At 46.1% G+C, this 16,507-nt stretch overlaps 1 protein-coding gene across 1 annotated transcript in view; it reads left to right on the top strand.

Annotated features, from left to right (window-relative positions):
- Positions 1–16,507, top strand: part of COL6A3 (collagen type VI alpha 3 chain) — a 237,613-nt gene that overhangs the window by 29,059 nt on the left and 192,047 nt on the right. The window lies entirely within an intron of this gene.

The raw sequence follows: 16,507 nt of genomic DNA, 5'->3' as shown, positions 1-16,507 counted from the left end.
GTCCGCACTGCATGCCGCTTCATCAGAAATACCGGGGCGGACGAGCCAGAATAATTTGCTTAAAAGAGGTTTTCTTGCGAACAGCTGTTGGGTTAGTCCAAATAGTTCATTCTGCGGCCAGTGGACAGTGCACACAGATGTTGTTGATATTGGCTAACCCTAAGGTGACCATCTCCTTCATATTTACTCTCCAATTCAAACTCCAATGTTAAAATCATTCCCTTCACTGCATGCTTATTGGACACCGCGCCCATGTGCTGCATCCAACGGGAAGTGCAGGAGGAAGCATTGCCCTTCATGAATGATGTGGATCCCAAGAAGATTTCTCATTGATTGTCATGCATGTCTGGTTTAGTGGTTTAGTCTGCACTAGACATCTGTGTTTAAAATTGATCTGTTGCTTAAGTAAAATGTGATCCTTTCACTCAACATGCCATCAGTCACTGATCAGAATCCTCACTGGAACTGCTGGTCCTGCCACCATGGTGGTAAGGCTAGCACAGCTAGCAGGAAGCTCTGAGTGACTGAGAGATTCTGGATTGTCCATAAGCCAGTGTTCCGCAACCACTTATTGGACAGCAGAGGAAAACATGGAGGCAACGAGGCGTCACTAGAAAGCCCAAGCACTTTGGATCTCTTGGACTATCAGATTCCCATGGCATTCTTGATTGGGGCTCTTTAAAGGCCTAATGAAGAACTCCGTTTTTTTCAGAAGGTCTGTTAGAAGTCAGCCTTTAAAACACTTTCATTGCAATATAAAAGAGAGATATGTGTTGATTTACTCAAGATTGGCATGCGTTGATTAGTGCACACAAAACTATACCGATCACATTTCATAACACAAATCCGCATAAGAAAACTGATCCATATATAGTGCTGCCTCCACAATCCGTTGTATTATTTGGAATAGGAGCTAAGAAGGTGGGAGTTAGGGGGGCACAGGGAAAGGCCAAATGAAACCAATATGCAGCTCTTCTTCCAATCTTCCCAACCCTTAATTGAGTAAGCAGGAAATGTTTAAAGAAATGTGGAACGGGCAGACTTATTTCCTTTTACAATCAATCCTGATGGTACCCCGAATTGTTACAGAGGGTGGCAGTACAGAAGTGAAGTGGGCTTCCCAGGAGCAGTCCAATGCCCCCTTGAAAACCTTCTGGATCCTGTGATGTAGGAACACTCTGATCATATGACTTCAATGGACCAGCAGAGAACTGCATCAATATGGAATATTTTATGTCTGGCATGGGATAAGGACATCAAAACCAGGATACCTTCTCAAAGAGTACCATTTAAAAGAGGATGCTGTCTGCACAAGTTGACACTGTTCAAGCAACCGTTCCTTCCAAGAGCTCAGCGCTGGCTTGTACGTTGGAAGACCCTCTAGACAAGAGGCATTGATTTTGTAATCTGACTTTGTATTCTGTTTAGGAAGCTGTAGCCCCATCAACACCTCCTAACTACTGTACTCTTTGTTGTATTAGCAAAAGTAACTCTTGCTCTACATCACTGGAAAAATAAAATGTTCCTGCTTTTAATCATAAGAATAAATAAGTGAATAGTCACAAGGGCTGATAATACTGTGCACATATCGTTAGATTTAGAATGTAGCGCACTTCTTCAGGTAAAACTGAGCTTACATGACAGAGTAACAGTGACGTCATTTTAAGAGGCGTTCTTTGATTTATGTATCGACTGATTGCCTATGATATGTTTTTGAAAGGCATCCTGTAATGTTATTTCGTCATTTTAATAAGTTTCCTTTGATTTAATTTTTAGTGTTTTTTTTTGTCCTTCTCAGAAGCAACTTTTGTGTTAATTTGAGGGCCATCCTTGGATATTGGTATCAGAGGCATCTTTAGATGACGTTAGGGGCGCTTCCTTTAGGTCTTTGTTAGGGACGCATCTTTGATATCCTTTTGGAGACAGCCTTGAAGTTCATTCTGAAAGCCCTGTTGATGTAACTTTGGAAGGGGTCCTTTGATGTCATGTTCAGGGACACCATGTGATGACATTTTGGGAGGTATCTATAATGTCCATTTGGGAGGTGTACCTAATGTTCCTTTGGGAAGGCTTTTCGGATGACATCTCCAGGGGTATATGTGATGCCATTTCAAGTTGTCGTTTTAAGAGGTGTCCTTTGAGGTGGTTTTTGTGTACTGTAGAATTGTATGATTCGATGTTAGATAGCAGCATTTTGGAAGTGCTTATAAGTGAGAGGTCAGTAACTCCTGGTCTGAGTCTTCATTCATACACTCTTTTCGTCTCACTCATCTTCCTCCATCGCTACTCCCTCTTTCATTCTCAGTCATTGTTTTATTTTGATTTTAAGTAGATGAACAAATATCATTTACCACTACTACTCTACTGCTTCCCCTCGCTCACTTTTCTCCAACCCTCACTCAAGTTTTCCCCTTTCCGCTGCTCCTTCTTTCATTTTTTCTCTTATTATTATTATTATTGCTGGTATTTGAATATTAATATGCAATTAGTACAAATAGAAAGGACTCTCCCCTCTTTGCACTTTTACTGATAGGAATTTGAAACCTTTAGGGCTGAGTCACAAAGGCATTTCGGAGTGGAAAGGTACTTCTGCCTTTTTACATTGGCCACAGACATCCACAGTGGGATTAAAATGGGAATATTTAGGGAATATTCAGCTACAGTAAGGAAAAATAGAAAGGACTGTGCACTCTTTGCATGTTTACTAACACACAGTTCAACAGTTTGTGGGCCAATTCACAAAGGCGTTTATGTGTGAGTGAAGTAGTGCCGCTGTAGCACTACTTCATGTACTCCTAAATGTCTTTGTGGTCACTAGGAAGAGATGCATCATGGATACGAATGATTCCCTGGTCTTTAGCAGCCCGGGAGCAGAAATACAACCTACCCTCACACAGAGAGTATGTATAGGCATTTATATAGCGCACTACTTACCCGGAGGGTCCCAAGGCGCTTCGACCGCTGCGAAACCCTTCCTGGCTTCCCTGAGAGATGGTCCCTTAATGGGTATCTCCAGGGTGAGACCAGGCATCCCCGGCGGTCTGGTGGGGCCGTTAGTGAAGATGAGGCAAGCTAATGCCCAGAGTTGCCGAGTGTGATCGCTGATCAGAGTGGGCACCGAGGCGAGAGAATTATCGAGTCCGCTGACCCTGGTCCAGAAACCTGCCGCGCCGGGAATCGAACCCTGGTCCCGGGCCGACCTCTGCTCTCGGGTCTGCCGCCTCTAACCAGTGAGCCACAGTGGGTCAGTCTAGGCAGCAGACAGACCGGGTACCACATACATGGTACCGCACCACCCACTAACAAAGAAATTGACCCTCAGAAGTTCAAGATGTGATTGGAAGCTGTTGAATGGATGGAAGGATCGACAAGCAGCATTGCTTAATTTGACCCGGTGGTTTCCGGTGCTCAGCAGCTGCACTTAATGATCAACATTGGCGCTTTCCATGAGCACCAGATAACGACAAATTCATTTATGGGGAGATTAAGTGATTTGCCCAGAATCACAAGATGTTGAGCCGACGCTGAGACTCGAACATGGTTCTTCAGCTCTGAAGTCAGCATATCCGGCCTTTACGCCACATGATCTCCCCACTTTCATGGTTAGTAGTTGGTTCTGTTTTAGGCAGCGCTAACAAGAGAAATGGGCGGGTGCAAGCTGCCTCCTGAAGAGAGCTCACACCCTTATTTTTTGACAAATTAACCACTGACAAGCAGTCAGAAAAGTGGATTCTTAAAGCAGTGAATGAACATACTAATATAGTTTCTGTGTAGCATTACAATACGCCACGAGGCTAGCACACTCTGTGTCTGAGCACGCACCCACGCATCCCTCCTGCCCATCGTCAATGTCTTGCCTGTATTTCTAATAACTGTCACTAAGACAATGTCAAATGTTTGAGTGGATGACTAGTGGAGTGAGTCACATAAAAAGATGCCCTTTCACTGATTCGTTATTGTTTCATTTCATGTCCTGCACATGGGCTGGTGCTTGGGTGCTTCCAGGTAGGCAGCAGATACGCCGTCAGCACCATGGACAGAAGCAGTCAGGTGTAAATAAATAAACAGAGTTACCAGTTATGTGTGTCTCCATAGGGAGTGTTCACTTGTCCCCCATGTTCAAGAATGATCGTGGCAGCTTACTCCTCTGCCCTTGACTCGGCCATTAAAAATGTAAATTTGTGCAAAACTGGCAGTGCTACACTAACTCTATAAAAGATCTTTGGTTCATAGTCAATAAAAAGCTAGTATGAGCAGTTCAGGGCTCTCATTTCGAGTGCACACGTTAATCCTTAGAGGCAAAAGCACTCTGGGTAACTTCAACATACCTGGGTTCCGGTCATGCCCATGCAGTTTTACCTCCCTGTTATGAGTTCTGCAGGCCAGACTGGGGGATAAGGCAGCAATACTGAGGGGTAGATTTTCAAACATTTTGCGCTGGGCTAGCTTCACTTTTTTACCAATTTACTTTCCAGCCACAAAACCAATTTTGCATTGGAAAGTACCCTACAACTAATGCAAAGCAGCATTAACCCCGTGAATGATCATGACGAGCTGAGCTCGTCATGAGCGACGGCGCTCCGGTGCTCATGACGAGCTCAGCTCGCCATGAGCCGTGGAACGCTCGCATGCAGGATAATTCCCCTGCTGTGCTGAGCGTTCTACCGGAACGGGTGTGGCCGTGACGAGCTGAGCTCGTCATGAGCACAGGAGCGCCGTGCCTCATGACGAGCTCAGCTTGTCATGAGCATGTGAGCGCTGTGCGCGCCCCCTTCCCCCCAGCACAGCGGGGGAATATCCCCCGCATCGAAGGGGTTAAGCATTGCTTTGTGTTACTTAGCGCCAAGTGAGTGTTACATGGGTGCTACGTGGGTGTTCCCATGCAACCGCTCATGCCTTTTGACGCAAAACTCTATCTGCAATCATTTGTAGACAGGGGTTAGCTCCAAAAGTTAATGCCATCTGAAAGGAGGCGTTAACAGGAGAAACGCTTTCATTTCTCCTTTCTTTTCATATACTGCATGCTTGTCTAGGCATAATATTTTCTCCAGAAAGGGTACCCTTCCTGTACAAAACCTATGCTAGACTCAGGCACGCACCTTAACGCTATGGCGGGACAGCATTCTTTGCTTATGGACAGGACCATTTGTTGAGGCAGACAACTCTTCACTGACTTACATAACTCCCTCTGGGAACCGAGAATTGAGTCCTAGCCAGAGAAGTGGACGATGGAGGGCCAGTGCTTAATTTTAGCAGTGGTTTCTGATGCTTTGCACCAGCATGTGATTGTCAACACTGGCACTAATGACAGTCTACCACATGGTGGCGCAACATCAGTTGTTCATTGCTGCAATGTACATACAAAATGGCACACCGGCCACCCAAGCCATTCTTATAGCTTTGGGGGCTCAGAATAGTCTTAATTGTCACACTTGAAGAAGTGTGGTGGTTAGTAGTTGTATTAGTAGTGTCATTGGCAGTTCTGGCAGGGGCAATGAGTATCGGGAGCTGCAGTGGCCTCCTGGCAGCCCTGGCACTTACTTTTGTTTTTTACAAATTAAGCACTGTGAAGAGCTGTCTAGTGACCAGCAGATTGAAGCCAGGCATGTCTCTGTCAGTGACAGCTCTGGGGCATGGGGGGAATTGTACAATTATACTGGGATGGAACATAAACATATGAAACAAATCAGTCCTGGTATGCTGCATCATTGCCAATTCATATGTCTTTCCTGATTTTCCCCTCTGCTCTTAAAGGCATCCTTTAGATCTCAGCATCTGTTGTGCACATTTATTACACAAAAGCGCAACTGTATGCAATGCGACAGAGGCCCACGTACACACACACTGGGTACCATATACGAAGTTATGAGGACAGAAAAACACCCCCGTTAATAACTTGAAACAGTGCGAGGCGACAGTACACAAGTACATTGAGGCATGTTCATTATATAACCAACAAAAATCAGAATTAGGGAGCGAAGAGGTGGTGCTGGACAGCACCAAGGTGGACGCACCCTCCTCCAGTAAATGGTTTGTATAATCATAAAGGTCCACCTTTACGCAGTTGACTGAGAGTCTAGGTGCAGTTGGCATACACAGTATTTATTAAAATACCCCTCACACACCAAAAGGGCCCTTGGTGTCATGCTTCATCATCGGGGTCTTCCCGCCCCGCTGCGGGACGGGGCATGCTACGACTAGCGACTACGCTGGAGCACCTTTTACATTGTAAGTGCTATGTGAGTTTTTAACGGTACCAGCCTGTGACTAATAAATATTTTTTTGTCTTCACAAGGCCAGGTAACATTTTGAGACTCACTTTTTCCAAACACCCCTGACCCTACTTACACTCACTCAAACTCACATAGCACTTACAATGTCATACATGTCATACATTCACCCCAGTATAGAGATCTGGGCCTAAATCCATCGTTTTTTTGCACTCCACACCACCCCAGGTCAGACACTGGCCATATGCAAATCAGCCTTGACCCTGTATGACATTGTTCTGCATTCTGTCCATCAACTGTTGTTTTGCATTTGTCACCCCCGCACGTTGACATGAGCAGCGGGATTAGCAGAGCTAGTAGCGAATAGCGATACAAGCCCCCCCACACACTGACATGAGCAGCAGTGAGCAGAGCTAGCAGCAATGCAAGCAGCCCCCACACACTGACAATAGGAGCAGCACGGTTAGAAGACCTAGCAGTGATGCAAGCAGCCCCACACACTGACAACAGGAGCAGCAGGATTAGCAGAGCTAGCAGTGATGCAAGCAGCCCCCACACACTGACAGCAGGAGCAGCACGGTTAGAAGACCTAGCAGTGATGCAAGCAGCCCCCACACACTGACAATAGGAGCAGCACGGTTAGAAGACCTAGCAGTGATGCAAGCACCGCACACACTGACAACAGGAGCAGCATGGTTTGCAGAGCTAGCAGTGCTGCAAGCAGCCCCCACACACTGACAACATGAGGAGCACGGTTAGCAGAGCTAGCAGCGATGCAAGCAGCCCCCACACACTGACAGCAGGAGCAGCACGGTTAGAAGACCTAGCAGTGATGCAAGCAGCCCCACACACTGACAGCAGGAGCAGCACGGTTAGAAGACCTAGCAGTGATGCAAGCAGCCCCACACACTGACAACAGGAGCAGCAGTTAGCAGAGCTAGCAGTGATGCAAGCAGCCCCCACACACTGACAACAGGAGCAGCAGTTAGCAGAGCTAGCAGTGATGCAAGCAGCCCCCACACACTGACAACATGAGGAGCACGGTTAGCAGAGCTAGCAGCGATGCAAGCAGCCCCACACACTGACAACAGGAGCAGCAGTTAGCAGAGCTAGCAGCGATGCAAGCAGCCCCACACACTGACAACAGGAGCAGCATGGTTTGCAGAGCTAGCAGCGATGCACGCAGCCCCCACACACTGACAATAGGAGCAGCAGTTAGCAGAGCTAGCAGCGATGCAAGCAGCCCCACACACTGACAACAGGAGCAGCAGTTAGCAGAGCTAGCAGCGATGCAAGCAGCCCCACACACTGACAACAGGAGCAGCATGGTTTGCAGAGCTAGCAGCGATGCACGCAGCCCCCACACACTGACAATAGGAGCAGCAGTTAGCAGAGCTAGCAGCGATGCAAGCAGCCCCCACACACTGACAATAGGAGCAGCAGTTAGCAGAGCTAGCAGCGATGCAAGCAGCCCCACACACTGACAATAGGAGCAGAACAGTTAGCAAGGCTAGTACTAATTCAAGCTTCCTCCACACACTGACAGCAGGAGCAGCACTGTTAACAGCAGTACAGATTTCTGGCACACATTCGTAGCTGGCGTAAAGGCATCGCTGCATTCGCACGCTTCTCTCACACTCAAAAGAACAGGGACAAGAGAGCCTGCAGCAATGCAAGCTGTCCTCACACACACAAAACAGGTGCAGCACAGCCAGGGCAATAAAACTGCTCTTCGTGGCTAAATTCTCCATCTGCGCGTCCAGCCACTTAGGGTGAGGCGGCGACTTGCATCTCCTCAGAGTCAACATGGTGGCACTGGCATTCTGCAGCCTCAGCTGGGAAGGGGAGGGGCGTCTTGTTCTGTACACATCGTGTGGACTTAGCATCCCCGAACAAGGAAACACCTATCCGGGATCCAATTTTGGTTGCGTCATATTTTCAACATTTTTATTTGAAGCAAGTGGTGTGACTAGGAGAGAAAACATGTTTACCCAGGTGGGGTCCGGAATCTAGGCGCTGTGCCAGGGGCATGAATGCCCTGTTTAAGGAGCCTCCTTTCTTGCAGGGTGGTACTCTTACCTCAAAGAGGGAGGAATGAACGTAGGTGAACCACTTTTGGAAAATGTGCTCGCAAGCGGCTGGAAAACTCTGGGCATTCCTGGGGCCTCTTCATTGGCGGGCTCACCCGGGCGATGCCCCTACCCAGGCCAAGAATGGGTCGGACAAGTCAGCCCTTAGAAAAGCAGGCGGTGAGAAAACAACTCCTGGGCCGGTCTTGCTTATTCTTCAACCCGATGTTCCCGTATTGATTCAAAAAGCAGGGCCCCTCCTAACGTGAGGATTCATCCGCAGAACAAGTGACGTGGACGTTTATTTCTTGAAAAGGGAGTTTTCAACAAGCACAGCCACCTGGGCTCGGCAAGAAAGCACTGAGCACGATTAAGAAGAAAAAAGCAAGCCATTTTGCACAAGTGCAAAGAAATGCACCAATAACACTTTCCAAAGGAGCATAAATGGTGCTGTGCAAAACGGTGGATGTGCAAATATAAAGGATTAACGTCCAGAGTGAGAGATTGCAATTAGGGATTTATCAGATCAGTGCATAGTTTAAAAAATAAAAATAATATTCAAACATTCACTCTAGTACAGAGATCAGGGCTTAAATCCATTGGTTTTGTTGCACTCCGTGGCATTCCAGTTTAAACCCAGCCATATGCAAATCAGTTATTGGGGGCCGGTTTTGCAGCAGTGATGCTATAGCAGGCCCCAATAACAAAAGCAGGAGAAGTGCTTTTCACTAGCACCCCTCCCCCCCTTCCCCTCACCCCTAGGGCCAGTCGAGCAGCAAACAGCCAGGACTGGTTGCTGCTCCCAGTCCGACCCTGCATATGTCTGTAAGAAAACTTTGACTCACTGTTTGTAAAGTGGCTCAATGAACAAGACTTTTTAAAGAGAGAGTGAGTGGCATATGTGCAACAGATTAATTACTACACAAAGAACCAAGGCAGGACTGCCAAATTGCGAATGCACATCCACTCTCTTCGTCCGTCGGAAAATAATTTACAATTATTTAGTATATTTTGGTGCTCTCCAAGCATTAAGTCTCCCTCCGTCTTTAGGAGACCAAAATGACTCTCCAAGGAGACAAAATCCCCTTTGAAGTCCCCAAATATGTTACACAAATGCCGAGGTGTAAGAAAGTGGCTCTGTATATACTGGACCAAAGTAAAGGTACAGTGTGTGCAGAGTCCACAGTCCCCAGAGATTTGGCAGAGGCTAAAGTTAGATATAACCTTACTCTCTAAAGTGGTAGCTTGGTCGAGCAGTAAGGCAGTAACAGAGGATAGTGTAAAGCATTTGTTGTACACACTCAGCAAATAGTCTCACACACTCAAGAACTGAACTCTAGGCCAATTGTTTTGTGTCTATATGTATATCTATACTAATATAATAAAGAGAGAGCCCAAACCTTTGAGGCGGGTAATCTCAGGAACCACAGAACCAATCATAACACCCAATACAGCGTTGGAAAGGGCAGTTGCAGCAGAAGGACATAGGCTATGCAGACGCCCACCATATACATTTAAAAGGTAAAAGAACCGTGCCAGCAAAGTAGTCCCTTGTGGGCGTGTCTGCATTGTGCTGTGGGCGTGTGCTGGGTGCGTGACAAACGCTGGGGGCGTGTGGTACGTTCCGCCTTTCATGCCATGTCTCATATCATGTGCTAATCCCACCCTGCTCCCTTTAAATACCTCTGCACCCCATAATCATAACCCACCCTTACTCCTTAAAATACCCCAACACCCTTAAACACTAACCCATCTTAACCCTATAAATATACCCTGTACCCCAAAACCTAAACCTATCTATAAACCCTAAAAATACCCCGGTACCCCAAAACCCAAACCTAGCCCTGAACCCTATAAATACCCCTGTCCTTCAAAACCCAAACCTACCCCTGAACCCTAAAATTACCTCTGTACCCAAAACCCCAAACCTAGCCCTGAACCCTAAAAATACCACTGTACCACAAAACCCAAACCTACACCTGAAACCTAAAATACCCCTGTACACCAAAACCCAAACATAGCCCTGAACCCTAAAAATACCCCTGTACACCAAAACCCAAACCTAGCCCTGAACCCTATAAATACCCATGTACCTCAAAACCCAAACCTACCCCTGAACGCTAAAGATACCGCTGTACCCCAAAACCCAAACCTATCCATAAACCCTAAAAATACCCCTGTACACCAAAACCCAAACCTAGCCCTGAACCCTATAAATACCCCTGTACCTCGAAACCTAAACCTGCCCCTGAACCCTAAAGATACCCCTGTACCCCAAAACACAAACCTAGCCCCAAACCCTAAAAATACCACTGTACCCCAAAACCACACCTGAACGCTAAAATACCCCTGTACCCCAAAACCTATACCTGGCCCTGAACCCTTAAAATGACCCTGTACCACAAAACCCAAACCTGCCCCTGAACCCTAAAAATACCCCTGTACCCTAAAACCCAAACCTAGCTCTGAACCCTAAAAATAACCCTGCACCCCAAAACCCAACCTACCCCCTGAACCCTAAAATACCCCTGTACCCCAAAACCCAAACCTAGCCTAGAACCCTAAAAATACCCCAGTAACCCAAAACACAAACCTAGCCCTGAACCCTTAAAATACCTCTGTACCCCAAAACCCAAACCTACCCCTGAACCCTAAAAATACCCCTATACCCCAAAACCCAAACCTAGCCCTAAACCCTAAAAATACCCCTGTACCCCAAAACCCATACCTAAACTTAAACCCTAAAACTACCCCTGTACCCCATAACCCAAAACGATATCTGAACCCTTAAAATACCCAAACACCCCAAAACATATACCTCAGTACCCTAAAACATATACCCCTATACCCATACTTACCTTATCCAAACATTTAAAAAAAACATGCTTTTAACATTCATGCATTTACAAAGAATTTCGTTGTAAATGTATGCGTGGTAAAAGCATATAAAATGTAATGCCATGCGTTATGATGGCATTGCCGAGTCATGGTACTTTCTTAATGAAAGTATGCGGAGTGATGGTATGCGGAAAGAAAGTTGCGGAATAATGGGTGTTTACCCTCCCCCGGTAAGTACATTGGTGGCAAGGCGGCCCACATCTCCAGCAACATACTCGTATTTTTTCACCACCCATTTGAAAAATGCACAGGTCTCTCTCATTGATGGCCAGCACCGACATACACTTTTAGACACACCTCCCGCCACAAGTTCTAGAATTGCGAACTTTATAGCTGGGGAGCTACGTTCGAATCTCGGCATCAGCTCAACATCCTGTGATTCCAGGCAAATCGCTTTGTCTCCCCGTGCCTACCACAAATGAAGGTGTTCTTCTGTAATGTAAATTGTGCTCATGCCATGTTGTCGAGTTCGCGCTATATAATATTGCAAGGAAAAATAAAGTAGGGAAACTCGAGTTCACACACTACTGAACGCGAACTCTTAAGTGCATCAGCAGTGCACTGTGAATCGGAGCGTTTCACAGGCCTGTCACAGATAAGAAATGCTACCAAAACGAAATCCAACAAAACAATATACTACTGGCCGGCAGCAGTTCATACCCGGACAACGTCGGGACGGGCTGCTAGTCAAAATATATAGTTGTTTTATTTTTAGAACCAACAAGGTATCAAAATATACTTTCTCAGACTGAGTTACTTTAGTTAAATGCTTCTCAAATAGGCAATAGACTTTTTGATTGCAATAGTTGTACAGTTGTTGCAATAGGCAACACAATGCAACATTGAGCTCAATGGGAATTTCTAGATAAATGCAATTAGTTACTTTATAGATTACTTTTCTACCACAGGACTGGATCCTAGATTCAGTCCTGAGACATCTCCTGTAAACAGTTAAGTAAAATCGTTTTGGTTACAGTAGTGATTTTTAAGGAATATTATTGTATTTTAACCCCTTCGATGCTCATGACGAGCTCAGCTCGTCATGAGGCACAGTGGAGCTGTGCTGATGACGAGCTCAGCTCGTCATGAACAATGGGAGTCATGAAATATCAGCACAGGAGGAAAATATCAATAGCAGCGAAGGTGTTAAAAGTTTACACTTAGAAACTTTTTCACATAGAATCACCAATGTTATCCTATGGGAGGAAATTCACTTAGCAGGTAAGTAGTGTTATCGTAACTTTTTCTTACTCAGGGTTGGATCCTGGATCCAGCCCTGGTGAATCTCCTGTAAACAATTGAAAGAATGCATTTAAATCATACAGGCGATTTTTAAAGAATATTTGTACTTTTTGAAAATCAACACTTAGAAACTTTTCTGGTGAAACCAGACAATGGATCCCTATGGAAGGAAATTCAAGTTACTGGTAAGTACGGTTAAAATTACTTTTCAGGGCCAGTGCTGGGCTGAAAGATGCATCACTGGGTTCTCTCCTGATAACAGGTGAGTAAATCGGAATTCGGTGTTCGGCTGATTTTAGATGAAATATTTTAAAGTTTCAAAACTCCACACTTGAATGAATTTCCAAGGGAAACCAGTCAATGTTACCCTATTGAAGAAAAGTGAGTTATCGGCTTTTGGGTAAGTACTCGCCTGGCAGAGTTAAGGTTCTGGGCATAGACTCAGAGGTCTCCCAGGGTCAGATAGATACAGTTGGTACACCCTCAGTGGCACAGGGACAGCCGGGTGCAGAGGTAGTTAGGCCCAATGTTATTCAATGAGAGGCAGGAGGCCTTCGGTTGGTGGATGCTGGCAAGCAGGCCCCACCGGCTGTGGGAGCTGGGCTCCTGGTCACTTGCTCAGTGCAAATGAGGGAGTAGATTAGGACAAAGGTTGCACTGCCAGGGGCACTCGGGTTGCTGGGTGCAGGGTGCTTTTGAGTCGTCGGGCGCTCAATGTTATTCAATGGAGATCTTGGGAGATGTACAAAGGCTGCAGGCTCGGGGACAGAGATTCTTCAAGAGCGACCAACACTTCGATAGGTAAGTTGGAATTTTGGAGGATAGTATGCACCCAGGAGTTGGGGACAGGGGGCCGTGGGGCACCGGGTGCATGGGTGTCTTTTGACATCAGGAAATCTTACCCTCTGCTGGTCGCTGTTGGAGGGGTCCCATGCTGTGAGGCTGCAGGCATCATCTGGGTCGTCGAGGAGGGTCCTTGAGCACTGGATTCCAGGTCACAATCACCGAGGGGACTTCCTCAGGGTCTTTGTCCACTCAGGCACAGGCCGGGCTCGGCGGGTGCAGCGTGTGCTGGATTTGCGGTTCCCACACAGGGATGTGCGCCATGTTGACTCTCTGTTTAGTTCTGCACCAAGTCACTCAGCCTGCAAAGGCAGTGTGTGGGTGTCAAGGTACAGGGCCCCTAAGGGTGGCACAATACATGCTGCAGCCCTTAGAGGTCTTCTCTGGTCACAGTGCCCTGGGTACCTAGGGTACCATTTACCAGGGGCTGACCTGTGGCCAAAGATGCCAATTGGGTTTAGGTTTCAACACTGTTTAGGGAAGGAACACAGGCCCTGGGTAGCTGGTTGGCAGAAACACAGGACACACTCAGTCAAAGTACATCAGCCATTCAGCAAAAAGTGGGGGCATACCATGCAAGAAAGATGGCACTTTTTCACACGAGGCACATCCAATGTCAGTCGAAGCCTGTGGAGTAGGCTTTACCCATCATCATAAACAAAGGTAGTCCACAAGATGATCTTTATTTCCTTCTTTATGTCCTTTATATCTTGCCAGAATCCGTTACATAAGCAGCAGGCAGCCAACACGTGTTTCGTCCGAAAGGACTTTCTCGAGGCTAGCAAAGAATTGTAAGGCAAGTCGTGGCTCCAAGATATATACGTTTAAAAAACAATCGTAGAGATATGAGTGGTTCGGAACCTGTAACTATGGGAGTCGGTAGGTGGCAGCTCCCGCTACTGCAGTTCCGCAGTGGCAGGCCTTTATAAGCTTCGAATCCTGGTGGCTCGGTTTACGTCCTGTTCAGATGCGGTGTCTACATACAGTCGAACTACGAAGTGCAGAGTCAAAGCACCAGATGCCGAGAAATAAAAATGGGGTAACAGAGCAACACAATGCATTTCCTTACAGATTCATATTATAGCTTTGATCACAGCCAATGTTAATATTTACTACCAGCTTCTATTAGTTTCTTTAAATTGTTTTTTGCCTAAAACGTATCAATTATGCATATGTCAAATTATCATTAATAGTAATTTATTCATCTGGTTGCAAGGCTCATCATGTGCCAACCTGTTTGTTCTCGAGGATCTTCATCTGTTTACCAGGTCCAGCATGCACCAGTCTTTTTTGTGAGCAAACTGCTTCCCTTGGATGCAGGTCCTACAAGCAATGCTCTGTTAATGTGCTAGGAGCTTTTCCTGGGTGCAAGGACCAGGATGCGCCAGTCTGTTTTTAAATCTTGGGGTTAATCTGCTACAGGAGTTAGCATGCAACTAACTGTTTATATGCTAGGTGCTTCTTCTGGGTTCAAAACCCATCATGCACTTCACCGTTGATGATGGAGGAACTCTAACAAGATGTAAGGCCCAATAGTGAGCAAAGATTGTTATGAACCTCAATATACCCCAATATAGGCATAGGTATTTGCAGGACCTTTTACCTACATTTGTCCTACCTTTCTCTACATAACAGTTCTGGTGCTGCCCTTTAACCTAGTTAGGTGCCAAATAAATGCTGTGTGTTTTTCTCCTAAATCTAGCCTCATTTATTATGCATGAGGATTCTTAGTATCACAGCAGGATTGCCATCTTCGGCATAATAACTCTGTACAAGGGTCACTGCTATCCTCATCATTGACTGACATGCCCACAGTAACATGACACATTTAGGTAGAACACCTGAGGGTACTTTTTGTGGATAGAAGTACCACATCTTTGCTGGGAAAACCAGAGGAAAAAGAAACTTCCATGCTGATACACTGACACGAGACGCTGAGGTCCCTGCATACATACACTCCAGTACACAGTGGTCTGACATCCTTTATGAGGTGTCCAACTTAAGACCAAGATGGGGTCCTTCACTTTCTCACATCAGATAATCGGGTTGGCTCTTTCCTAAGGGGATTCTTGGCTATACAATTACATACATGCTAGGTACACTTAGGTGCATCTAGTTAGGATTTGCATTGTAGGAGCATGCATTATAACTGTCATGTATCTATATGCCTGGCTATATTCACTGTTTTAGCACTATGGTAGAATTCTACCTTTTATTTACTCTATTGATGCTTGTAATCATCTATATCTGTTTCTGCCTAATGGTTGTTGCAGCACACATTTTATACTAGAATGATGCTGGTTCAATAAATGCTTAGTGAAAACGTCCCCATCGCATACTCTGTATATCACTTTGAGAACAAGTGAGCACGAGTGACTGAGCGAAAAGTACTGTACTGTTTCCACGATCCCTGTGGGGTCAGTGTTGTAATATTCGATAGTTCCCAAAAACTATTCGCTGATTGGTAAGGTTGTGGGGCTTGTAGTGGCACTGTGAGCTAGCTAGTCTACAGATGAACATATCCTTTGAGGGTGTCTAGAATCAATCTGGACACCAATCCCTTAGTTTATGTTGTCTAAATGTGCAGATCCTATATAGATTTGAGGGAACTACACAACAGCATGCTTATAAGATAGGGAATTCTTTAGATGTGAAGCCAAGCAATCACATTGTTTATACACGAAGGGCTTCAGCTTGGTACAAAACCCAGCAAGCCTCACTCTATTTATGAGGGAAAGGCTTTTCCACTTTAAGTACCAACAGTGCGCCAGTCTAAAACTCAGCAGTGAGTCAGTCTTTTTATATGGTAGGGGCTTGACTGGGGTGTTGGCCAGCAGTGTAGACGTGTTTCTGCTAGCGTGGCTTCCTCTGTGTGTGAATGCCCCTGTGCACAGTTCTAGGGCCTGGGTCTGGCTCACGATTGTCCATGGAGGGATTGTGGGCGGTGGATTTTACAGCTGGAAAGTTTGCAGTCAGGGCTGAGTCACCTCTGCCTTCTCTGGCCGAAAACACAAGACATTCTTTACCCCAAGTTGGAAAAATATGACTGCGTTTCTGGATTTTTCGGCGGTTGAAATGTCCCTGGATCTGTGTCAAGGCACCGAGATAAATAGTCCAGCTGGGTTTGAACAGCAGAGGCCTATCCAGGATAGCTGTTAAAGTTAAGAGATGCTCAGAGCAGTTCAGTGCGCCACCTGGCGATGGGATCCCAGCTTCTGCTGCTAA

Source organism: Lissotriton vulgaris, chromosome 2_1 (genome assembly GCF_964263255.1).
Source record: "Lissotriton vulgaris chromosome 2_1, aLisVul1.2, whole genome shotgun sequence".
NCBI lineage: Eukaryota > Metazoa > Chordata > Amphibia > Caudata > Salamandridae > Lissotriton > Lissotriton vulgaris.
Note: the sequence above shows the minus strand (reverse complement) of the source record. Positions and strands in the feature narration are given on the sequence as shown.